This window comes from Haematobia irritans, chromosome 3, assembly GCF_050003625.1.
Source record: "Haematobia irritans isolate KBUSLIRL chromosome 3, ASM5000362v1, whole genome shotgun sequence".
NCBI classification, from domain to species: Eukaryota; Metazoa; Arthropoda; class Insecta; order Diptera; family Muscidae; genus Haematobia; species Haematobia irritans.
Window position 1 is genome coordinate 107,177,402 of NC_134399.1, and position 27,143 is coordinate 107,204,544.

The window sequence follows — 27,143 nt, forward strand, 5'->3', positions numbered from 1 at the left end:
CTTCTACAATGTTTGTATTACAGAAAAAGGTGCTAAGAACTAAAAAATCTCGTGGAAGTGAGAAAGATGTGGGGGAATATACAATTGGGCAGAAACAAAATTTTTTTGGGAGTATATGTTACAGAAGCGATTTTTTGTGAGCGTGTAGAACTAAATTTTTGTCATTCCGTTTGTAACACATCGAAATCTTGCTCTAAGACCCCTTAAAGTTTATATATTCTGGTGAAATTCTGAGTCGATCTAAGCATGTCCGTCCGTCTGTTAAAATAACATTTTGACAGAATTTTCTATAGAAATAAAATTTTGACAAAATTTTCTATAGTAATAAATTTTTGACAAAATTTTGTATAGAAATTATATTTTGACAAAATTTCCTAAAGACATAAAATGTTGACAAAACTTTCTATAGAAATAAAATTGTAGTAGATTATTTTTGGCTCGAGTGGCAATCGTGATTTTTCTGATTGGGGATCGGTTTATGTATAATATAGATCGATACGGACCAATTTTGGCATGATTGTTATCGCCCATACACTAGCGAAATGTACCAAATTTCAACCGGATCGGATGAATTTTTCTCGTTCAAGAGGCTCCGGAGGCCAAATCTGCACTGAAAAAAATTTTTACGTGATATTAAAGATTACGCAACCTCAATTTTAGGATGCGCAATTTACACACTATTAAGGACAAATTTCTTTAAAATAATGCAATTTTAATTAAAAGAAAGTTTATAATATTTGCTTCAAAAAATTTTTTTCATTAAATTTAGGACACACATTTTGAAAATTTGCGTCCCTTCGTTAAAGTTGCATGAGTTTAAGCTAAGGCAAATTTTCGTTAAAGTAAAGAAACACATTTTTGATTTAAAGAAATCGTCCTTAAATTAGCTGAAATATTGAATCTTTAGATTTGAGATAAAACCGCTTCAAATATAGGCTAAGACTTAATTTAAGGATTTAGCATATTTGGTTTAAAGTTTTTTGGAATTAAGAAAATATATTTTACTTCGAAATATCCGTCATAATTTGGATTTTTAAACTGGCATTTGTTTGTACGTGAATAGCTTTATTAATATACCGGAAAAATAGAATGAAAATTCGATAAATAAGATCTGTATCCTAATTTTAATTTTATAGACCCTAGATTTAAAGCCAGATAGGGCGCAAAAAAATCCTTATTTTAAAGAACCCGCATCTTTGGCTCGGAATCAATTCCAAAATCCTTAAAGGAATGTCAAAGTCTTTGGATCCAAGTAAACTTTTTTTTGAGTGTGGGAATCGGTTTATATGGGGGCTATATATAATTATGAACCGATATGCACCAATTTTTGCATGGTTGTTAGAGACCATATACTAACACCACGTACTAAGTTTCAACCGGATCGAATTAAATTTGCTTCTCTTTGAGGCTCCGCAAGCCAAATCTGGGGATCGGTTTAAGTGGGGACTTTATATAATTATGGACCGATGTGCACCAATTTTTGCATAGTTGTTAGAGACTATATACCAACACCATGTTCCAAATTTCAGCCAGATCGGATGAAATTTGCTTCTCTTTGAGGCTCCGCAAGCCAAATCTGGGATCGATTTATATAGGGGCTATACGTAAACGTGAACCGAAATGTCCCATTTGCAGTACCATCCGACCTACATCAATAACAACTACTTGTGCCAAGTTTCAGATCTATGGTGGAGGGTATAAAAATCCCATTCATAATTAAGGAATGAGAACTATCTGTTTTAACTGCTATAATTTTTCAGTGTAAATAGGCTACCCTCGGAACCATGACAAATATTATATATTCTGTAATTTTCCAATGACCTAATAATCATAATAAAAATCGATAGCATTCAGTGCTACAATTAACTTTATAATTTTTATAGCTATTTCAATTATTGAAACATGTAATTACATAGTAGGTAAAATATATGAATTAATTTAATGCATTATTGTTAAACAAACACACTTAGTACGAATCTATAATAGTAACAAACTCATTAAAATCTAATACAAAGTCTTGCTTGCTTTGTATATATGTATATATAAACAAAATATAATACTTTGCTCCATAACGAGCTTCTAGAAAATGTTGGGTACAAATAAGCCCAACATTTTTTATTGGCCCTTAAAGAAATTTGTTGACAGACAATATAATATGAATAACACATTAAGTCCATTGAGATACAATATTAACGAAAAGTTATATATTTAATTAGTCTGATTGGTTCGCAACATCAGTACTTCAATACACCCTTTCTAGTCTCGATAATCCGCTATGCAGTTCCCTGGGGAATTTCTGTAGTCAGGGTGACACATAGTGAGGACAAATAAAATATAGAAGATTTCCAAAAACTTATTTGATAAGTATACAAATCAATTTATCGGCAGTCGTGGAATTTTCAATAAAAATCTTGCTAATACATATAAAGAAAAAATAATTTCTTCCGGAACGAAATTTTAGACAAACTTTCTTTGTCTAATTATTAATAAATTTTTCTGATGTACCCCCATTTTCATGAAGCTCCGTTAGTGCTACGTTAGCTAACGAACTTTTAAACCGTGCTATGTACATATCTGTCATCTTGCGTATATATTCCATATTTGTTCGTTAAAGTGAACCGGAGAATTTCCATTTTTCTTCCTGTTAACTGGCAGTTAAAGCCTAAGGTAAAGGTAAGGTAAGGTTAGGTGGCAGCCCGATGTATCAGGCACACTTAGACTATTCAGTCCATTGTGATACCACATTGGTGAACTTCTCTCTTATCACTGAGTGCTGCCCGATTCCATGTTAAGCTCAATGACAAGGGACCTCCTTTTTATAGCCGAGTCCGAACGGCGTTCCCCATTGCTGTGAAACCACTTAGAGAAGCTTTGAAACCCTCAGAAATGTCACCAGCATTACTGAGGTGGGATAATCCACCGTTGAAAAACTTTTTGGTGTTCGGTCGAAGCAGGAATCGAACCCACGACCTTGTGTATGCAAGGCGGGCATGCTAACCATTGCACCACGGTGGCTCCCTTAGTTAAAGCCTAACGGAGCTACATGAAAATGGCCGTTAAATTAATAGTTTTGATAAATTGGCGGCTAAATTTATATATTCGGTGGCGTGCTTAAAAATATGACTTCCATTGTCATATTGTCATCCGGAAGTGGTGGAAAATCGGCTCATTGTTTCTGAGCCGTTTTTTCCACCACTTCGTAATTGCTTTATTGGCTATGTTTTTTTTCTGGGACATAAAAATATCCGAAAAAGGTGCACTGCAAGAAGAGCTTTATATTCTGAGGAACTAAATTTTAAATAAAGTTTTCTTTGAAGCTAAAAAGTTGGTGTTTTTTTAAGCAAATAAAAAAGGCTAGAAACGTTGCATCGTTTGTCAAAAAATGGGAAGTAGTTTTTGTCTAAAATCTCATTCCGGGGTATTTTTCCTTTGGGTGTAATTCGTATTTTTCATATAAAAAATCCCACTGAAAAATACTTTTTGTGGGTATGAAAGCTGAGATCAAGCCAAGATGAATATGGGGGTTATATACAATTATGAACACGAGACTACCAAAAATGGCAGATTTTTTACTGTTTGGTAGATTGGTAGAATTCTTGAAGCTTTTGAAGATTTTGCGAAATATTTCTCTCCAACTATGAAATGCTTCATAAATTTTCTATAGAAATAAAATTTTGACAAAATTTTCTATAGAAATAAATTTTTGCAAAATTTTGTATAGAAATTATATTTTGACAATTTTTTCTATAGAAAAAAATATTCTATATATACACGGATGAAAAAGACTGTTTTTCATATGTTTGGCTATAAACATTATATGTTTGGAACACAAATTTTTAAACACAATATGTTTGAGTGCAAGCATATAATGTTCATAAACTAGCATAACATGTTTGGGACATATATGTTAATATGTTAGAACATATTATGTTTGGGACATAAAATGTTTGTAAATATAATATGCTTGGATGCAAACATATATTAATTTAGAAATAGCCTATAAACATATATGTGTTTAGTAGCTTGGAGCGCTATTTAACAGGGAGCGATATTGAATTAAGTTGGTGGTTGTTGCTTGGTATTACAAAATTAACATTTTATTTTTCCTTGGGCAATTGATCAGCTACTTCTTTGATCCTTACAAACTGTGTGGTCCGCTGTTCGAATCCCCGTCCGGCAAAAGGTAAAATTAAAAAAATCATACAATTGAATAATTTCTTCTACAATGTTTGTATTACAGAAAAAGGTGCTAAGAACTAAAAAATCTCGTGGAAGTGAGAAAGATGTGGGGGAATATACAATTGGGCAGAAACAAAATTTTTTTGGGAGTATATGTTACAGAAGCGATTTTTTGTGAGCGTGTAGAACTAAATTTTTGTCATTCCGTTTGTAACACATCGAAATCTTGCTCTAAGACCCCTTAAAGTTTATATATTCTGGTGAAATTCTGAGTCGATCTAAGCATGTCCGTCCGTCTGTTAAAATAACATTTTGACAGAATTTTCTATAGAAATAAAATTTTGACAAAATTTTCTATAGTAATAAATTTTTGACAAAATTTTGTATAGAAATTATATTTTGACAAAATTTCCTAAAGACATAAAATGTTGACAAAACTTTCTATAGAAATAAAATTGTAGTAGATTATTTTTGGCTCGAGTGGCAATCGTGATTTTTCTGATTGGGGATCGGTTTATGTATAATATAGATCGATACGGACCAATTTTGGCATGATTGTTATCGCCCATACACTAGCGAAATGTACCAAATTTCAACCGGATCGGATGAATTTTTCTCGTTCAAGAGGCTCCGGAGGCCAAATCTGCACTGAAAAAAATTTTTACGTGATATTAAAGATTACGCAACCTCAATTTTAGGATGCGCAATTTACACACTATTAAGGACAAATTTCTTTAAAATAATGCAATTTTAATTAAAAGAAAGTTTATAATATTTGCTTCAAAAAATTTTTTTCATTAAATTTAGGACACACATTTTGAAAATTTGCGTCCCTTCGTTAAAGTTGCATGAGTTTAAGCTAAGGCAAATTTTCGTTAAAGTAAAGAAACACATTTTTGATTTAAAGAAATCGTCCTTAAATTAGCTGAAATATTGAATCTTTAGATTTGAGATAAAACCGCTTCAAATATAGGCTAAGACTTAATTTAAGGATTTAGCATATTTGGTTTAAAGTTTTTTGGAATTAAGAAAATATATTTTACTTCGAAATATCCGTCATAATTTGGATTTTTAAACTGGCATTTGTTTGTACGTGAATAGCTTTATTAATATACCGGAAAAATAGAATGAAAATTCGATAAATAAGATCTGTATCCTAATTTTAATTTTATAGACCCTAGATTTAAAGCCAGATAGGGCGCAAAAAAATCCTTATTTTAAAGAACCCGCATCTTTGGCTCGGAATCAATTCCAAAATCCTTAAAGGAATGTCAAAGTCTTTGGATCCAAGTAAACTTTTTTTTGAGTGTGGGAATCGGTTTATATGGGGGCTATATATAATTATGAACCGATATGCACCAATTTTTGCATGGTTGTTAGAGACCATATACTAACACCACGTACTAAGTTTCAACCGGATCGAATTAAATTTGCTTCTCTTTGAGGCTCCGCAAGCCAAATCTGGGGATCGGTTTAAGTGGGGACTTTATATAATTATGGACCGATGTGCACCAATTTTTGCATAGTTGTTAGAGACTATATACCAACACCATGTTCCAAATTTCAGCCAGATCGGATGAAATTTGCTTCTCTTTGAGGCTCCGCAAGCCAAATCTGGGATCGATTTATATAGGGGCTATACGTAAACGTGAACCGAAATGTCCCATTTGCAGTACCATCCGACCTACATCAATAACAACTACTTGTGCCAAGTTTCAGATCTATGGTGGAGGGTATAAAAATCCCATTCATAATTAAGGAATGAGAACTATCTGTTTTAACTGCTATAATTTTTCAGTGTAAATAGGCTACCCTCGGAACCATGACAAATATTATATATTCTGTAATTTTCCAATGACCTAATAATCATAATAAAAATCGATAGCATTCAGTGCTACAATTAACTTTATAATTTTTATAGCTATTTCAATTATTGAAACATGTAATTACATAGTAGGTAAAATATATGAATTAATTTAATGCATTATTGTTAAACAAACACACTTAGTACGAATCTATAATAGTAACAAACTCATTAAAATCTAATACAAAGTCTTGCTTGCTTTGTATATATGTATATATAAACAAAATATAATACTTTGCTCCATAACGAGCTTCTAGAAAATGTTGGGTACAAATAAGCCCAACATTTTTTATTGGCCCTTAAAGAAATTTGTTGACAGACAATATAATATGAATAACACATTAAGTCCATTGAGATACAATATTAACGAAAAGTTATATATTTAATTAGTCTGATTGGTTCGCAACATCAGTACTTCAATACACCCTTTCTAGTCTCGATAATCCGCTATGCAGTTCCCTGGGGAATTTCTGTAGTCAGGGTGACACATAGTGAGGACAAATAAAATATAGAAGATTTCCAAAAACTTATTTGATAAGTATACAAATCAATTTATCGGCAGTCGTGGAATTTTCAATAAAAATCTTGCTAATACATATAAAGAAAAAATAATTTCTTCCGGAACGAAATTTTAGACAAACTTTCTTTGTCTAATTATTAATAAATTTTTCTGATGTACCCCCATTTTCATGAAGCTCCGTTAGTGCTACGTTAGCTAACGAACTTTTAAACCGTGCTATGTACATATCTGTCATCTTGCGTATATATTCCATATTTGTTCGTTAAAGTGAACCGGAGAATTTCCATTTTTCTTCCTGTTAACTGGCAGTTAAAGCCTAAGGTAAAGGTAAGGTAAGGTTAGGTGGCAGCCCGATGTATCAGGCACACTTAGACTATTCAGTCCATTGTGATACCACATTGGTGAACTTCTCTCTTATCACTGAGTGCTGCCCGATTCCATGTTAAGCTCAATGACAAGGGACCTCCTTTTTATAGCCGAGTCCGAACGGCGTTCCCCATTGCTGTGAAACCACTTAGAGAAGCTTTGAAACCCTCAGAAATGTCACCAGCATTACTGAGGTGGGATAATCCACCGTTGAAAAACTTTTTGGTGTTCGGTCGAAGCAGGAATCGAACCCACGACCTTGTGTATGCAAGGCGGGCATGCTAACCATTGCACCACGGTGGCTCCCTTAGTTAAAGCCTAACGGAGCTACATGAAAATGGCCGTTAAATTAATAGTTTTGATAAATTGGCGGCTAAATTTATATATTCGGTGGCGTGCTTAAAAATATGACTTCCATTGTCATATTGTCATCCGGAAGTGGTGGAAAATCGGCTCATTGTTTCTGAGCCGTTTTTTCCACCACTTCGTAATTGCTTTATTGGCTATGTTTTTTTTCTGGGACATAAAAATATCCGAAAAAGGTGCACTGCAAGAAGAGCTTTATATTCTGAGGAACTAAATTTTAAATAAAGTTTTCTTTGAAGCTAAAAAGTTGGTGTTTTTTTAAGCAAATAAAAAAGGCTAGAAACGTTGCATCGTTTGTCAAAAAATGGGAAGTAGTTTTTGTCTAAAATCTCATTCCGGGGTATTTTTCCTTTGGGTGTAATTCGTATTTTTCATATAAAAAATCCCACTGAAAAATACTTTTTGTGGGTATGAAAGCTGAGATCAAGCCAAGATGAACCTAGTCTCTGTACCGCACGCATCTCAGTTTTGACACATTGGGCCGCGTAGTAAAATTTTTTTGAAAAAGAATTTCCCAATTTGCGTTTTTCACAAATACTTTTCTAATGAAAACTTTTTTGAGTATGAAAGCTGAGCTCAAGCCCTTTCCAATGAACCTGGTCTCTATATGGCACGCGGCTTAATTTTGGCACATTGGGCCCAGTTGTAAAAAAGTTTCCGAACCGCCCTCGTAATAGCATCGCATCTGTAAAACTAAAACGAAATCAATGCGATTTCACGGTTTCAATTTTAGTCTATTACATTGGAAATGTGTGAATTTTGTCATTTTTCCAATGTTAGTTTTTATTGGAATGCTTCCCTCTCTTTCTCTCAAGTAGCCCATTTTACAAATCCTCAATGGCATATTTTCTAATTTATTGTTATTTATTCAAGAAGCTAGTGTTTTAATTAAATCCAAAGTGTATGTGTGTGTGAGAGTGTATATTAAACAATTGCCATAGCAGCTATTTACATTGAAATACTTTTGATTACATACTTTTTCTTATATTTGTTTTGTACGCGTATTGAAGATATAGTTGAATTTCCATTTTGCTTTCGTAACCCTTTAACGCTGTTGCTCTTGGCAAATTTAATGCAAAAAGTTCGAAACACTTTGAAAACTTTTGACAATTATAAAAGTCCTAATGACAATTATTGTTCTCGCCAGTTCAACATCAGGCTACACAATGAGTAAGGGGGGCTAAAGGCTACAAGGGATAAAAGCGTTAAGTGTGTGGAATTAAAAACAATCATAGTGTTGAGTATTAGGATGAACATTTGCCATGTCTTAAAATATGACATTTTTTGCAAGTTGCTCCTCTCTCTTGGGTCCTAAGGATTTCCTTTTATTAATCTAATTCCTCCTTAAAAGCCAATAAGCTGAGATATACACACAAGAAAAAATATCTTTCATCCGAAACGAAATTTTAAACCAAAGAAATTTTCTCTTTTTTGGCAATCTTGTCTCTTTAAAGATAAATATATTATACCCAAAGGCTCATACAGGAGCATTTAGCAACATTGAATTTACTATTCATATGTCATAGTATACTCCTTTTCATCATTCCGTATACAAATCCTTCTTCTACTATGTTGCATGTTCAACAAACTGCTATTAATTTAAATGATAATTAAATTCTCAAACAAGACATCTTTGAAGAAACGTTAATTTGCCAACACTTTAGATTGTGTAAATTAGAAATGCAAATTGTTTGTAAATAATAAAACTAATGTCAGTTTAAAAGGAATATATGGATCATAGTCCAGTGAATAATTGAAGTTGTTCATGTCAAAGTTAATTTCGAACTGTTAAAGTCCTCTATACGTTAAATGGTTGTTTTGCAAATTAAGACAACATTCAAGTACACTGCACGGGTAGAGTGAAATGTTGAAAAAAAGAAAATAAACGATATATCAACAGCTGTTCAAATAAAATATGAAGACATGGGCAAATTTGTATATACTTAGTACATGAATTGATGTTATGAACATTTGTTCTAGATTGAAGTGGAATATATTTGCCGATGACAGTGGAAAATACTTCAAAACTCTTGGCATAATGAGAATATTTTGCCTTAAGGAACTATTTGCACTTGTCTTGAAGTGTGGAGTACTGGAAAAAATATAATAAATATAAACGTGTACAATAAGAATTTGAACTTATTAGTGTACTATGGGTATTATTTCAAGGCAAATGGGCAAATAGGTTTTGGTGTCCACTTAAAAGATCGTGAATTTAACACCGCGCAAACAATACCTAATCACTGTAATGATTTCAGGCTGAAATATTAGCTCAGAGTTACTCATCATATTGCCAGAGACGGTCTGTATCAAACTTTTTAAGGTTTGCGACTGTCGCAAAGTTGTAAACGTCGTAAACGTCACATACATGTCATAAATGTAGAAAAAGTAGCAAACGTCGCAAACATCGCAAACTCCAAATACTTCGGACCCTTCAGATAGGGTTATAGGGGGAAACACCGTGGAGAAATTGTTAGCATGATTCGTGGGTTCTACCCCAGTTTCGACCGAACACCAAAAAGTTTTTCAACGGTGGTTTATCTCCTCCCAGTAATGCTGGTGACATTTCTGAGTGCTTCTCTAAGTGGTTTAACCGCAATCTGGAACGCCGTTCGACTCGGCTATAAAATGGAGATTCCTTGTCATCAGAGACGGTCTGTATCAAACTTTTTAAGGTTTGCGACTGTCGCAAAGTTGTAAACGTCGTAAACGTCACATACATGTCGTAAATGTAGAAAAAGTATCAAACGTCGCAAACTCCGAATACTTCGGACCCTTCAGGTAGGCAGCGAATGATATACAAGATGATGATATATGCGAAGAAGTTTCAATTCTCAGGGATGTTCATAAAATTTAAAAAACTTGAGAACTTAGTTATTTCAATTGGAAACTCGAAGCCAAAATTACTATAAACTACTCGACGGTCGGTACTCGCTCATAGTTAACCTTTCACAAATTACTGCAGAAACTGGAAGGAAGGAAAACTAAGTTAATTGCTGTTTAGAGAGAATTTTATAAAATATCTTTTTTGCTTATTATAGCCAACTTCCATACTAATTTTTTATGATAGCCGGCTTATGCCGAAATAAATTCGAAACAAACATATCTCTTTTCCTATGCCACTGTCAAAAACCTTTTTTCGGAAGGTTCAAGTGTGGTTCATTGTTGAGTTTAATGAACTGCCTGAATTTATTCTGATAATTGGTTGATAGTTTTGCTGCAAGTAGAGGATGCTGAGGAGGAATGTGGTAATTCCGAAACGTGCGTCCATCCAACCATCTTGCAGTCTATAGGGCTTTGTCCAAATAAATTTGACAAACATTCTTTTCATCTGTTGGTTAAGCTACACTTGTGGTTTAGTCAATGTATAACCATACATTGACAACAACAATGCTTAAAGAACAAAACCAACAATAACAAAACAAAACGAATGAAATAAAATTTTGAAAAATTTTCTATAGAAATAAAATTTTGAAAAATTTTCTATAGAAATAAAATTTTGACAAAATTTTTCTATAGAAATAAAATTTTGATAAAATTTTCTATAGAAATAAAATTTTTACATTTTCAACAGAAATACGATTTTGACAAAACTTTCTGAAGGAATAAATTTTTGCAAAATAATATATTTTTGGTAAGATTTTTTCGACCGTGACTAATGATTCGCATTATTTAAGTACGCGATCGATATCTTCTTATCAAGAAAGTGTTCGTGTGTAAGCGTAAACTAGGATCACATGCTTTTTTCGACTTGAAATTGTTGAAATTCAAGCAAATCGTGAACTTGTTTGTTTTGCAAAATTTGTAATAGGCTATTAGTAAAAACAGTTTGTTAAAGACTTTCTCAAAATAATAAAATATATTGTCAAAACTATTGTACCATAAATCTGATATCGGCTCAAAAATGTCTACACAAAAGGGACTAAATCAAGGGGGGGGGGGGGGGGGGTATTACGGTCATAAGCGTAGGAAGGCCTCTGGGGAGGGGGCTTAGACCGCACCGGACAAATTTTAGTCTCCCCCCTGAAAAAATAGTAATTGATATTAAAACTGTTTTTTCATAAATGAATATCTTAATAGCGCTGCAAAAAAGAATCTCCAAAAAAGTACACACAAAAACATTTTTTTCTGATTCAATCACGAAATTAATGGATCCAATTAATTTTTTAATTGAAATGTCTTCAATCACGAAAATGAAAGTATCAATCACAGTTTTAATTGGGCATAGAAAAAATTCTTGATTAAAAAATTAATTGATTTCTTTAGCAAATTTCAACTAAATTTTTAATTGATTCAATTAAAAATTTAATTGATGTTGATTGCAAAACTCAATTAATTTAGTAATTAAAAAAGGTAACTATTTTCAATTACTTTCTGAAAAATTTGAATTGAAAAAATTTAAAAAAAAGTTTCATCACTTTTTTTTAACTGAATTAGTCTTCCGAATTTGATTAAAAAGTTAATTGTATCAATTAATTTTTTAATTAAAAATTTTTAAATTTTCTATCATTGACTTAATTAACTTAATGTTTCTATCATGATTAAAAAATTAATTGTATCAATTAATTTATTAATTGAAAAAATGTTCAACTTCAATTAACTTTTTAATTGGAAATATTTTGGTGACATTTTTTTCTGTGTAGTGAAACTGTTCATTTTGTGTTCGGAAGTGGTGCAAAATTGACGCATAAGCGATGAATTTAAGATAGGCATCTCATAGGACGGATGCCCACCATTTCAACAACCGTTGCACTGAATTTGCATCACTTCTTAAGGTGTGATCCGAATTAAGTGTGAATTAAAATTTGTGCTATTTTCCCAAATAAATAATGGGAAATGGGAACGTTTGACCTAAAATATTTTCAAAAATTCGCAATTTTTCTGGAATTTTCTAGAAAAACGAGTTATAAAGATTGAATTAAAACACTTCCTGTGTAGTTAAAATAATTAACTTCTTTGTGAGGACATTTTTGGAAGTGCTTTTAAAGTTGTGCCTTATTGAATTTTGAATTTTATTGATTTTTCAAGTTTCACATACAACAAGATATTAATAATCTTATAATTACAGTGAGTCAAGTTGATAAAAAAATAATTATAAAAATAATAATAATAGACAAAATAAATATTTAATTAAAATAAAAAACAATTGATACAAAATTTATGGACAAAAACCAAAAAAGTAAATAAATGAAAGTAAAAACAAGAAAAAAAAATATTTATAATAATAAAAACAAGAATTTAAAATTAAAAATTAAATAAGAATAAATTAAAAAAACAAAGTTAAATTTAAAAACTCAAAAAAGACAATAAAAAGCTACGATAAGTTTGAAAAATAGTTAAAAATTGATTTTTTAAAGGTATTAGCGTCGCCAATGAATTGGATTGATGGAGGTAATGAGTTCCAAAGACGGTAGGGAGTTGTTATAAAGGGTAGCCTTTATAACAACTCCCAATTTTTTTGCTGGGAAAAAGTGTGGAACTACTTCTACGAGGGCGATTCGGAACCTTCATAGCCTATCAATGAAAGAGAATAGTTAGTTTTTCAAAAATATTTTTATTTTTCAATATAATCTCCTGAAACTTTTCAATACACTTAGTCCAATGCTTTTCTAGCAATTCTATCCTTTGATTAAAATAGTTTTCCTCGAGGTCTTCAAAATAGTGGTTTGCAACTGTAATTGTATCTTCATTTGAGGTAAAACGCTTGCCAGCAAGGATTTTTTTTTTTGATTTGGGAACAAGTAAAAGTCACTGGGAGCTAAATCAGGAGAGTAAGGTGGGTGGTCAAGCAACTCGTACTTTAATTCGTTGATTTTAGCCATTGTTAAAACACTCTTGTGCGCTGGTGCGTTGTCTTGATGAAAAATTATTTTTTTGTGTTGTAAGCCAGGACGTTTTTCTCGAATTGGTACATTTAATTGACCCAAAAGGTTACAATAGCACTCTGAATTTTTTGTTTTACCCTTTTGCAGATAGTCAATCAATAAAATACCTTTGAAGTCCCAAAAAACCGTTGCCATAACCTTACCAGCCGATTGAATTGTTTTTGCCTTATTTGGGGCACTTCCTCCAGCTTCAGTCCATTGTTTGGATTGTTCTTTTGTCTCTGGAGTATAGTGGTGGATCCATGTCTCATCAACAGTTATGAAACGACGCTTAAAATCCATTTTATTTCGCTTAAAACGATCCAAACAAGCTTTAGATATGTCCATTCTTATGCGTTTTTGACCGGCACCCGTCTTGCAGAAAGCTTTTTCATCTGTAGTTCTTCATGCAAAATTAAATGGACTCGATCATTTTAGATTCCCATGATATTAGCAATTTCATGCACTTTTATTCGTCGATTATTTAATACCATAACATGCACTTTGGCTACAATTTCTGTTGTTGTTGCTGTTTTTGGACGTCCACTACGTGGTTCATCTTCAATGCTTGTGCGACCACGTTTAAATTCAGCAACCCAATTTTTTACTGTTGCATATGAAGGAGCGCTTTCACCTAACACATTCACCATATCATTATGAATTTCTTGTCCCGTTAAACCTTTTTTATGTAAATATTTAATGACAGCACGCATTTCTAATTTTTCCATTGTAAAAAAAATTGCGGATGCGTCTTTTTTGAACACCAGTTTCCAAAGATAATTGAGTATAACAAGATTAAGCATTGTGCTCTTGTAAAGAGAAAACAAATGTCAAGGTGTAGAGGGCTATGAGAAAAAAATTGTTTTATTTGTCAATTTTTTCCAAAGCAGCTCTGCCCAGGAATAAATTTAAAACGGCAATATTCACATAAAACCATAATGAATATTCGCTTTAAAATACACATACGTTTTATTTTAATTTTCTACAATTGTTTTGGTATTGCTTTTGTGGGTTTTTATTCAGAAATTTATGAAAAACAAAAATGTTATGATATTTTCCGACGCAAACGGCAGTACATTTGAGAGACACGTCGACGCAAACTTTATGATATTTTGTTGGCAGAGTCCTCTGGTGCTTCAGTTTTGCTATGACAAGACTGCATCTTCTTCTCAATTATCTTTGAGTTTCTATATGAACGAGTTGCCAGATCGAAACAAAATTTAACATGTGTTCATAACAGAGATGGAAGTTTCCAAAACACTTAACTTTTTCTGTTTATACCGCGCTTTTTGTGCTAGGCTAAGAATTTTCCGAACTGCCCTCGTAGTTGCTTTATTATAAATTAATTGTCTAGTTAAGCTGAAGTCAGATTTTTTATTTATTTTTATCTAACTTTAATTGAACCTATAACTTCATATACAAAAAAATTATTTTTTTTTTGTTTGTGTTGAGAGCACGATTGCCACAGTTGGTAGAATGGTAGATTTGTTACTGTTTAGTAGATTTGTAGAATTCTTGATATTTTGGTAGATTTTACAAAATATTCCTCTCCTACTAAGAGGTACTTCACAATTTTTCTATAGCAATAAAATGTTGACAAAATTTTCTATAGAAATAAAATGTTGACAAAATTTTCTATAGAAATAAAATATTGACAAAATGTTCTATAGATAGATATTCAACAAATTAAGAAATTTTTTGCAAATCATTTTTAATTTATTGAGTTTTGACCAAAATTAATTAAATTCGTGATTGAAACATAATTTTTATTCTGTGAAAAGTGAACTAACTACCCCGTGAGAAAAGTTAACTAAATTGTAGTTCATTTTTTGATATATCTACAATGCGTTGTTAAAACAAGGAAAACTCAATGGCCTTTTATTCTATTAGCTACCATTTATGGGATTATACCTTTTCACAAAAGAAAAAAATCATTGGTGCCAAATCATGACCATATTAACCTTGCTGTAGTTCATTCTTAATATGTTAAGAAAATGTACGACGGTTATTTATACCCATATTTCAGACATACTTTTTGGGTAAGGAAATTTTCCTTTGGGATGTGGAAAATTTCAAATAAAATTATACAAAATAAAGCAAAATAATTTTTTTCGAAGTCAATTTTGACCCGAAAAAAAACCTACTATGTCTCATATTGACAGATGTCACAGATTAGAGACTGGAGAGTTAGTTGAGACAGTAGGTATTGATACAGTACGCCTGGATCAGATCCTGCTCTCAATTGCGGGCATCGATAAACGATTAGTGCATTAGGCTCGCAGAACTGCACTATGTCCAATTACTGGAATGATGCGACGTTTAATTGAATTGAAAAGTCGCCACTTGGCAAAGAAAACATTATTTTATTCATTTATAATAACTACAAATTACAATAAAAATAATTTTCCTCTGATGTTTAAGCTACTCTGGTAGTTTTGTCAACACATGGATTTAAACTGAAATATTTATATTGCTTAATTATTTTAACTTTGCCACTATGATATATTCATTTACTAATTACCAGTGATTTATCATCAGCGTAGACTATACACTTTAAATATTTCATGAACAAAAATACCCCTTCGACGTTGTTCCAGAAAGTCGTCTCCATACAGTTCAAAATGATTAAAATTATCTCTTAGATAAACTAGTTGTTGTTGGTAGACCTGTCATCATCTCAGCATGCACAAATTAAGGTCACACATAAAAAAGAGATCCAGTTTGATGTTTCCCTCAAAACACAGTTTAGTATAAAAAAGGAAAACACTACCATTGACTTAATTTCATTGAGCAAATGATTTGGAGATTAAAGAAGCATAACAAACGCACACACCGATACACACATGTTAACATTTTTCTGCATGTCATAAAACAAATCCGCATATGTACCTATACGAATATGGTGAGTATAAATCCGTTTAGAAATTCTCTTCACGCTTTTATTTTGGTATAAAATTTATATATCCTTTGGGTTTTAAGGTTTTATTATATTTTGCTTTTAATTTTTAATCAAACCGTGAAACAATTTTTTTATGAAATATTCAGAGATGGTGATGATAACATGACAAAGAGTACACAAAAGAAATTCTTTATCACAGAAAAACATTCGAGGGCGAAATCTTTTCAGAGAACCTGAGAGTGAGAGAGAGCGTGTGAGTGGCATCAACAGCACAAGTAATCTGATAGTGTGGCAACACTACACTAATTTAATACGGTGCTTTGAAAATTGTGTCACAGCCATTTAACCATCATCTTTGTTGAACCCTTGGGTGTTGATGAGCTGGTTGTTGTTTTTGTTGTTGTTGTTGTTCTTCTTCTTCTTCTTCTTGTTTTAACTGATGTCGATTTTGCTAATGTTGTTTCTACTTTGATTTTAGTAGTATATTTATTTTTGTACTAATTAAATCCCATATAAGCTTATATTCGCCCTCCTCGCCCTTTCAATTACCATCAAAGAAACATATTGCTAATATTGGATGTGAAATAATTTATATTCGATTCACACTCAAATCACTAAACGAACTCATATACACACACACACACAAACATACACAGATTAAAACATAGACCGAATGCTCCCGCAGAAAATACCATCGCGCGCGTTCTATAGGCACCACTTGTTCAAATATTATGATTATATAAAGTGGCAATTAAACAAGTGTTTGTTAGCTTTTCTTGTGTCAATTTTTTTAACACATCGATGTAGTTCAAACACTTGGAGAGCACAAATAACGGTAAATATTTCTTTTTCTATTACGCGTTATCGAACAACATCAACTCCACACAATGACGACGTAAACGGCAGCGGCGACGACGGCAACAACACAGAGAAATAACGACCAGAAATGGGAACGACAACTAAACGCACCAAAAAAAAGGAGAATCAACCGAAGAATAACTGCCGTTGGTATTACATATAAGGATATTGGTTAGAGATGGTGGTGACCTACCGACGAAAATGGACGAAGAAGAGAAAAAACGAGCCCACTCACTGGCAGCAAGGCTGGTTGATTGCTTGTTAAGTTAGCAGGTTCTTGGCAAAGTTGCAAACAGGTTGACGACTGACTTGACTTCAGTTATTGGGTCGCGCCACACAAATTTTGGGGCAAACGGTAAAAATAGAGAGATATAGGCATGGTCGACATATAAGAACACCACTACCGACAGGAAAACCTTCAAGGAGGGTGGATTGTTGGCCTTCTTCTTTTTTGCTATAGTGGAATAGCCTACTGCATTGAGGTTGTGGTTTTTATCTCATACATATAGCTATGACTTAATGTGACGGTATTTTGGCTATTCGCTCGAAACTTTGGGGTGACCTGATGGTTGGTAAGGATGGGAGATGGTGAAATTTCGATAACGAATTAACACACTAGACAAAACAACAGCAACAAAACGAGCAACAGTGGCTACAATTACCTGCAACACCTTTGAACCCCCATAACACAGGTGCCCACAACCACCTTCAATGGGGACTAACCCAGATGAATGGTTGAGGAAAAAAAAGCAGCACGAAAAAAATAACTTGCGCATAATTTCTACTAGCCATACATCCGACCGACCGACACATACCTATTAAAAGAAGCTCCTTTACACACACACTTATTTTTGAGTGACATACATACACAATTATGCATTGTTTTCCTTGTGATGATAATGTCCCCCAAACTTCTGCACTTGTGTTGGATACCTAAGAGTAGTACTACCTCAGCAATGTGAAATACAAAACTTACTTTTTCTTTAAAAGAATTTTAAAATATGTTGCTGGTGTTGTTTTTCTTTTTGTATGTATGTATGTTGTTGTTATTTTTCTGATCTAAATGATGTATTTCTTGTCGTATTAAAAAAAATTGCTTTAGAAAATCATCACAGCGCGCGATACAAGTATTTTGTATTTTTTTCTTTTGTTTCTCGTTCCGTTTCGGTGGTGAGTAACAACCAAAAAACAACAAAAAATAAAAGAAAATCGGGAACAATTATTTTTAAAAATTATAAACTCGCGCAATTGTCTCTACCGCACGGATTTTTATTTTAATGTTTCTAATGTATCGACCGTTCCGCTAACGTTTCTATGCTCCTTCTTTACAACTCTGACTGGCAGAAAAATATTGCCAGCGAAAAACCCCAAACTCAACGAATACACTTTGCAGCAGTTGACAAGCAGGCCGACCTGAGATGGCCGCAAGCTATCAAAGAGAGAGAGAGAGTGAGAGTATACATTTTCAGTGACTATTTTTAGCGCCGTCGTAGTCGTAACCAGTAGCTTTGCTTGCTGGATATTACACGTGTTGCCAGATCACTCTATTTTTGAGAAAGCTAATAAAAGGATGACAATCATGATGTGACAGATACTTTGAAAGTATGACGTGAACCTGATGATTTGCCATGTGTTGTTTTCATTGAGCATCGAGCTAATAATGATGAATGATATGATGAGATAGGTTGTGGTTGGTTGTGTTGTTTGTGTCATGGTTTCTTAAGCAAGAAACAAATTTAATTTTCTGCCTCGGCAATGCTTTTGTCTAACAATCCTGTGCGAAAAGTATCCACATACAATACGTAGTGTTGAGTGTTCACTTTCATAGATTTAGATTTATTTTGTTTGCAAATAGTCTATATCAATATTTGTCACTAACGATAAAAAATACACTCAGGAATTTATTTTAATAATCGATAGCATTGAGATAATATTATAAATTAATATCACCACCAAAAAAATATGTCTGTGATTGAAAGACAAATATAATTCAGCGGATAACGGACATAGAAATTAGGTTCATGAGTATACTTTTTAATGACCGTACAAATAGGTTCAATGTTAACTAAAGCATAAGAAAATTTTCGTACACTTTTCAAAAATACTAAGAATGAACTAAGACGTGGTTAATATGGTAATGATTTGGTGACAATGATTTTTTTAGTTAATTTTTGCTTTTATGAGAATGAAAAATTCCGTATATAGTAATTAAAAATTTGAAAATACCAACAAATTATCGTTATTCTGTTAATATATAAAAATGGTATACAATTTAGTACAATTTCCACTCGAGGAAGTTCATTTTTTCATAATTTTCTTAACAGATATATATTGTCGTCTGGCGTTATTCGCAAGTTTTTTATTATAAACATCTTGCCGTAACCTGCTCCACCACTCTCAAAAGTCCATGATTTGTCAAAACTAAGTTGTTAAGGTGAAAAACTGGTTACCAGAAGCAGTAGGGTCAATACCTAGAGCCATACCAAACCATGGAAATATTAACATTCATACACAATTTTTTAATAAGTACTACCATGTAGATAGAAATTTGGATGTCACAAATACAAGAGATAAAAGAATAGAAAACGACAGAGATACCATTTTACTCAAATGCACTCAAAAAAAGTTTACTTGGATCCAAAGATTTTGACCTTCCCTTAAGGATTTTTGTATTGATTCTGAGCCAAAGATGCGGCTTCTTTAAAATAACAATTTTAGCGACCTATGTTGCTTTAAATCTAGGATCAATAAAATTAAAATTAAGATAGAGATTCCATTTATTGAATTTTCATTCTCTTTTCGAGGTATATTCATAGAGCTATTCACGTACAAACAAATGACACTTTAAAAATACAAATTTTAACAGATACAACGTGTAAAATGTTTTCTTAATTCCCAAAAGAAAAAAAAAACTTTAAACCAAAGATGCTAAATCCTCAAAACAAGTCTATATTTGAAGCGGTTTTATCTTAAATATAAAGATTCGATATTTCAGTTAATTTAAGGACGATTTCTTTAAATAAAAAAATGTGTTTCTTTACTTTAAGGAAAATTGGCCTTACTTTAAAAATATACGACTTTAACGGAGGGAAGCAAATTTCCAAAACTTATGTCCTAAATTTAATAAAAAAATTTTTGAAGCAAAGATTATAAACTTTATCTTAATGAAAATTTCATTATTTTAGAGAAATTTTTCCTTAGTAATTTGTAAATTGCGCATCCTAAAATTTAGGTTGCGCAATCTTTAATATTACGTAAATATTTTTTTCAGAGTGGTATGAAAGAAGTAACAAAGCGTCAACGAGTACAAAAGTATAATGATCGGCGGAAATATTATTAATTTCTGAAACATCTATACTTTGCTGAGCATTGTAATTTGATGAAAGGACATAACTACACACAACCATTTTTTTCTGTTTTAATGATAGAAAATGATAGTATCAATCACAGTTGTATTTTATTTTTTAATTAATTGATTTCATTAGCAAATTACAATTAATTGTTTAATTGATTAAATTAAAAATGTAATTGATGTTGATTGCAAAACTCAATTATTTTTTTTTTTTCATTGTAAACGTAACTAAAGGGTGATTTGTTAAGAGCTTGATAACTTTTTTTTAAAAAAAAACGCATAAAATTTGCAAAATCTCATCGGTTCTTTATTTGAAACGTTAGATTGGTCCATGACATTTACTTTTTGAAGATAATTTCATTTAAATGTTGACCGCGGTTGCGTCTTAGGTGGTCCATTCGGAAAATCCAATTTTGGGCAACTTTTTCGAGCATTTCGGCCGGAATAGCCCGAATTTCTTCGGAAATGTTGTCTTCCAAAGCTGGAATAGTTGCTGGCTTATTTCTGTAGACTTTAGACTTGACGTAGCCCCACAAAAAATAGTCTAAAGGCGTCAAATCGCATGATCTTGGTGGCCAACTTACCGGTCCATTTCTTGAGATGAATTGTTCTCCGAAGTTTTCCCTCAAAATGGCCATAGAATCGCGAGCTGTGTGGCATGTAGCGCCATCTTGTTGAAACCACATGTCAACCAAGTTCAGTTCTTCCATTTTTGGCAACAAAAAGTTTGTTAGCATCGAACGATAGCGATCGCCATTCACCGTAACGTTGCGTCCAACAGCATCTTTGAAAAAATACGGTCCAATGATTCCACCAGCGTACAAACCACACCAAACAGTGCATTTTTCGGGATGCATGGGCAGTTCTTGAACGGCTTCTGGTTGCTCTTCACTCCAAATGCGGCAATTTTGCTTATTTACGTAGCCATTCAACCAGAAATGAGCCTCATCGCTGAACAAAATTTGTCGATAAAAAAGCGGATTTTCTGCCAACTTTTCTAGGGCCCATTCACTGAAAATTCGACGTTGTGGCTCGTTAGTAAGTCTATTCATGATGAAATGTCAAAGCATACTGAGCATCTTTCTCTTTGACACCATGTCTGAAATCCCACGTGATCTGTCAAATACTAATGCATGAAAATCCTAACCTCAAAAGAATCACCCTTTACTTTCATTGTTTTTGATTGTTTGAAATTTTTAGTTTTTAGTTAAAAATTAAAAAAAAAATCCATCACTTTTTTTAAGTGAGTCTTCAGAGTTTGATTAAAAAGTTAATTGTATCAATTAATTTTTCAATAAAATTTTAGAAAAAAGTAACTTTATTCAAGTTCATGAAAATTAATTGATTTTAATTAAATTGTGCCAAATGTAAAAAAAATGTTACTTATTTTAGAATGAAAACAGTTTTATGCATACACACAAAGAAATAATTTTTGGATTCAATCACCTATAGTATCAATCACCGAAGTCAAATAAAAATTTAATTGATCTAATGAAAAACTTAATTGATACTATTAATTTTTGTGATTAATTTTTGTTTTAATTAAAAAATTTGTTGAATCAATTACATTTTTAATTGAACATTTTTATTAAATTCAATTAAAATTTTAATTGAAAATATTTTGGTGAAAATTTTTTCTGTGTATGAAGTACAAAATTTCACAATATTTGCACAACATAGCTCATCTGTTTCTAAAATCAGTGAATCCTAGTTAGTTTGCGCTCATAAGTTTCTTAAAAGAATACATTTTACTTAAATTGTGTCTTTCGCCACACGCAAAAAAAATAATTCTTTCCTCCCAAACGAAATTTTAGACAAACAAAGTTCGTTTCTAATTTGCTTTTCGCTGTAAAAAAAGTTTATTTGGAAGAAAAGTATATACTGTTTGTGATAAACATTTACTCTTTTCCAGGATGTAAAAACAATTTCATAAAGACTAACTCAAAAAACAATCTTTTCTGGCTAATTGCATTTTCCCTCACATCTTTCTCACTTCCACGAGGTTTTTTAGTTCTTAGCCGTTGGCCTTTCGCTTGGACGGAGAATCGAACCGAGGACCATGCAATTTGTAAGCCAGCACACTATCCACTGAGCTACGTAGCTGTTATTGTCATCAATAGCTAACTATCCATATAAGTTATATTAATATAGCATAGCTTGCGGCGCCCACGAGCCGATTAAACAAACTTTATTTAACAGAAACAAACATTTAGTTGGGCACCGTCGAGTAGTGGTTGCTACGTCCGCCTTGCATGCCAAGGGTCGTGGGTTCGAGCCCTGCTTCGACCGAACTCCAAAGTTTTTTTTTGTTTTTTTTTTACATATATTCCAGATATGTTCGAAAGATTCCGAAAAGATGTTCAGCATTACATACTACTATATTAAATTTTTACTATGAACTGTAGAATGTGTCTTATTAAAGACTTAAAGTCAGAAAAGAACAGTGCTTGATATAAACGAAATGGACTGTGTTGTTGGTTCAAAAATATTTTTTATTGAAAAAATAAAAATTTTGTAACAAACGAATTTTTTTTGGTGATAAAAGTTTAAAATTTTCGAAGAAATTCAAAAAACTCTAACAAAAGAAAAACGTTTTCGGTACACGTTTTCCAAACTTTTTTTTTCTTTGCGTGCAAAGACATCTACATTAAATTTTCTAAATCTTATTCCTTTCAAAATATATATATATTTTAAACAAATTTGATAAAAAATTGTACAATGTTGACAAATAGTAATATGTTCACTTCTTTTTAGTGTATAATCGATAGTACATTAATATATCGCAAATAGAAATTTCTAAAAATGTGAATGTGTGCATTCTAATTTAAGTTTTATAGAACATACTTTTAACCTAATCCTAAAAATGTTTTTATTTTGAAGAGGCCGCATCTTTTGCTTGTAATCACTACCACAAACCTTAAGTAAAGTCAAATTCTTTGGATCCAATTAAACTTGATTTTTAAGAGTGTGAAAACATTAATATTGGATTTTTTTTTCAAAAATAATATCCTTTTCTATAAAATTTGTATGTTAATTTAATATATCAATTCGAAGTTTACACTATGCATTTCGAATACGAGAAGTTTTTGGCAAATTTTATTTGCATGTTTTGAAATATTTTTTTTTAACAAAACTACTTGTTGTATGTGACACCACCTTCCACATGTTCAAAGTGCGGTGCCTGATCTACATCTGAATGCTACAGTTTGTTTTTTTTTTTTTTTGTGTAATTGTCTGTTTCACACACACACATTTTTTATTCTACCCATTCCTGGTCTAAGGTATGAATACCATATTGTTTATGTGGGAAGGCATAAAATTTTTGTAGGACCCATTACCTATCCGGGTTCACTTTTACGAAGTTTTGTATTAAAATTCTCATTACACGCTTTGTTACCTTGTTCATTTATATATCATATATAATATTTCTTAGATGCTTGTGATTCGTTCGTTTCACATAATTAAGCAAATAGCCCTTTTCGGAATTCAGACAAAATATTAGAAATTTTTTAGAGTGTACTATTCTACCATATGAGTGCAAAGAATTAAACATAACTCTTCAGTTTTTCCAATTATTTTCAGTTCTAGAGTTTGAGTCAATTTAAGCTATTTACTAATATATAGCATTCCAATATACCAAAATTCTGTATTTCATAAAAATGTTCATTGATTTTTCAATAAAAACTAAACGAATGGCATACAGATAAACTGCAGTCTACAATCATCTGGCAACTCTATTATAGATTCTCACATCAAGCACTCAGTTACACGCACCACTCACACTCGCCCATACTCACTCACAAACTCTCTCACGTCTGCGAATGAAAGCGCGAGAGCGCAATGACTTCTAGCAAAAGTCTTAAACCAAAACAATGTACCAGAAAATATCAAAAGATTGTTTTCTAATTATTCTTCGTTTATTGCACATTAAAATTCTATTTCAATGAATAGTACACACACCAAAACTTTTTGCCAACCATTCCATATTCTTCGGATTGCATGTAGACAGGGTTAAAATGCGAAAACACACATAGACTTTGTCGATAAAATGAAATGCACTTGTTGTTTATTTTTTGCAATTAGTTGTTTTTCTTTTTTTTTTAGACTTTAACAAACCACAATACCAACGAGACCAGTAGAAAACTGCTACATACATACATACTATCATGCGAATAAACCCTCTCACTGTATGTTCAATTTGGGAATGTAAAAAAAATAAGCAATGTTTTTGTTTGTAATTAATTAATGTTTAGCAGCACAAAATCCATCAAATTCTAGTGTAAATATTTTCCAATTAGCAATTCACCAAACACACTTGATTTTCTCCTTGTTACACTTCTGTATAATCGGTCTGTCCGTCCCTGTTGGTCGTCGTGTTTTTGTTGGGTGTTTTGTGTGCACGCTATACATTCGGTCAAGTAGGTATGTTTATTTGTTAGTCCTGCTCGTCGCCTTTGGTTAGTGTGTCGTTATTTTTTGTCTTCGTTCAAAAGAAGTTCGAAATTTCATAATCTCTTCTCTTTTTATCCTGCTGCTCCAAACACGAGCGACAGAAGCAGCAAATACGAAGCAAGCAGCAAGTTTGACTTTCATAATCAATTTTTTGTCCTGCTGCTTGCTCCACCACTAAGAGGGTTTTACCCCCTTCTTATTCGATTTTTGTACTAGCTGCTCTGTTGCTTTTTCCATCACTTTTTCTGGGTTATAATAATTTGGTTTTCAGGTTCTTTATTTTCTGTTTATTTTTATTCATACTACTCACATTTATCACTGATCGACGCGGTATTTTGTTAGTTTTTTTAAATGTTTTTTTCTTTTCTCATATATTTCCGTATTTCCTTTAATTTATTCGTTTTTGCACAAAAGCTAACTTCACTGATTGATACATGACTAATTTTAATTTGGTATTCGACTACTTTTGAAGCAAAGTGGTCGGAGAAATTTGTCATGGGAGTTGCCACTCTGGTATTTTAAATGCCAATGCAGATATTTCCAATTGAGGTTTGCAATAGGGATGTCACACATCGAAACACTTTTGGAAATTATTCTAACATTGCAAATAGGAATGTTACGAAATATATTATAACCACCACGACGGCCTACAGTGGAAAAACAAATTCAATAATGTATTAAAAGTTGAAAACAATTTAATTCAAATGGGCTTAAATCTACTTTAGTAGAAGTGGTCCGATTGGTCCAATTTTTGGCTAGCGTGTAGACTTTTCGATTCTAAACACAAAATGTAATATACCACATTTTGTCGGAAAGTCCTATTTTCGCAGTTACGGGCCCCTAAAGTTTTCATTATCACGTATATTGGATTTAGTATCCATCACACATAATCATCCTAAAAGTAATATATTTAGAATAATATGGACCCGGAGAGGCCCTGGATTCCCGTTAGCCCACTTTGGACTCTGTCTATAGGAAAAAGTCCCAAACCCCGGCCGAAGGCCGCCACCTGCCCTCTTTAAACTCTGTCCATAAGAGAGTCAAACCCCGGCCGAAGGGTTTTTTTTACCAAAACCACAAAAAAATCTCAGCTTAATTAACAAAAATATAAAGGAAAATATAGATTTTCATATGTCAATATCTCCAAAACTAGGTTTTTTCGACAAAGTTTTTACTTTACATTTTCGCTTTAAAATCCCTTCTCCTAACAACTTTTGCTAAATTAGATTTCTTCCATTTTGGCATTAAATTGGTAATCTTATAATGAAAATATAAAAACCGAAAGCCGTTCGAGGCCATGAAAAGGCCAGTTTTACTCATTACCGGTCCGCCGAAAATGCGATTTTAGCGAAAACCGACAATCGGTGTAAGAGGACAAACCGTTCCCCAGGCTTTAATCACTCTATGCTACCCCTGCCAACATTTTTTTGAATTTGACGGCGCTTCAGAGAATCCTCATCACAATCGTATACGATATCCAAAACTCGTCGGAAAAGCGCCGTCATTATTGAGAAGTTGTACCATGCCAAATTACTACAAAAAAGTATCGCATGAGTACAATTATTAGGTGCCTTTTTTTATAAATTTAGAACGGCGCCAATAAGAGACCCTTCAAACAATCAGAAAAAGTGCATTTTAAGATAGTTGTAAAAGAATCATAGTGGTCAAGTAAAACACGATTGTTTAGATGTTTATTAATTTGATTAAACATTTATAAATTCTTATAGATATAACATTTATACCACTATCACAACACATTTAACATAATTTTGCATTAATAACACTAGGCAACAAATAACAAACTTTTCTCTGTGAATTGTTTCTAGCATATTTTTTCTTATTGATTATGACCTACTAAACACGAAAATGATTTTTAAAAAATTTTCTGTCGATTGGTTTTCGAAATATAATTTTTTTAATTTTTTTTTTTAATTTTTGGAGGTACACCTACAATTTTGAGCATATCTTTCGTTTTTTGACCTTTTTGATCCTAATACTACTCGAATTAAAGAAAATTGAGCCGTCTACAACTCATTCTCAGAAAATTTTCAAATCGGGTAAGTAGTTTGGATGCTAGCGGCTTAAAAAGGTAAAAAAACGGCGTTTTTTAAGTAAAAATGTGGCAAAAAAACATATAAAAATTCGTATAAAATATAAAAAAACAAAGAAATTAAGCCCTTACTTAACGAAATCTGACAATAAATAGCGGACTGATAATTTTTTTGGTAAAACCTAAACTAACAAAAGTAACCAAATCAACGCCCAAAAAAGAAATGACTAGAAACAAAGGTATAACTGTACATTTTATGCCATGTGGAAAAACAGCTGACTTCTTCTTTCGATCTTTTACCAAAAAAATTATAAGTCCGCTATTTGTTGTCAGATTTTGTTAAGTAAGGGCTTAATTTCTTTGTAAAGATTCC

At 32.3% G+C, this 27,143-nt stretch overlaps 1 protein-coding gene across 2 annotated transcripts in view; it reads right to left on the reverse strand.

Annotated features, from left to right (window-relative positions):
- Nucleotides 1–25,186, reverse strand: part of LOC142229355 (serine/threonine-protein phosphatase 2B catalytic subunit 3-like) — a 74,935-nt gene extending 49,749 nt beyond the window's left edge. The window contains exon 1 of one of the 2 annotated variants that reach the window (XM_075299903.1): nt 25,031–25,186. The gene's annotated coding sequence lies outside the window, so the exon portion shown is untranslated. Of the gene's footprint in view, nt 1–17,892; nt 18,258–25,030 lie in introns of those variants that run through there. The other variant, XM_075299904.1, reaches the window with a different exon arrangement.
- Nucleotides 25,187–27,143: the final 1,957 nt, after the last annotated feature.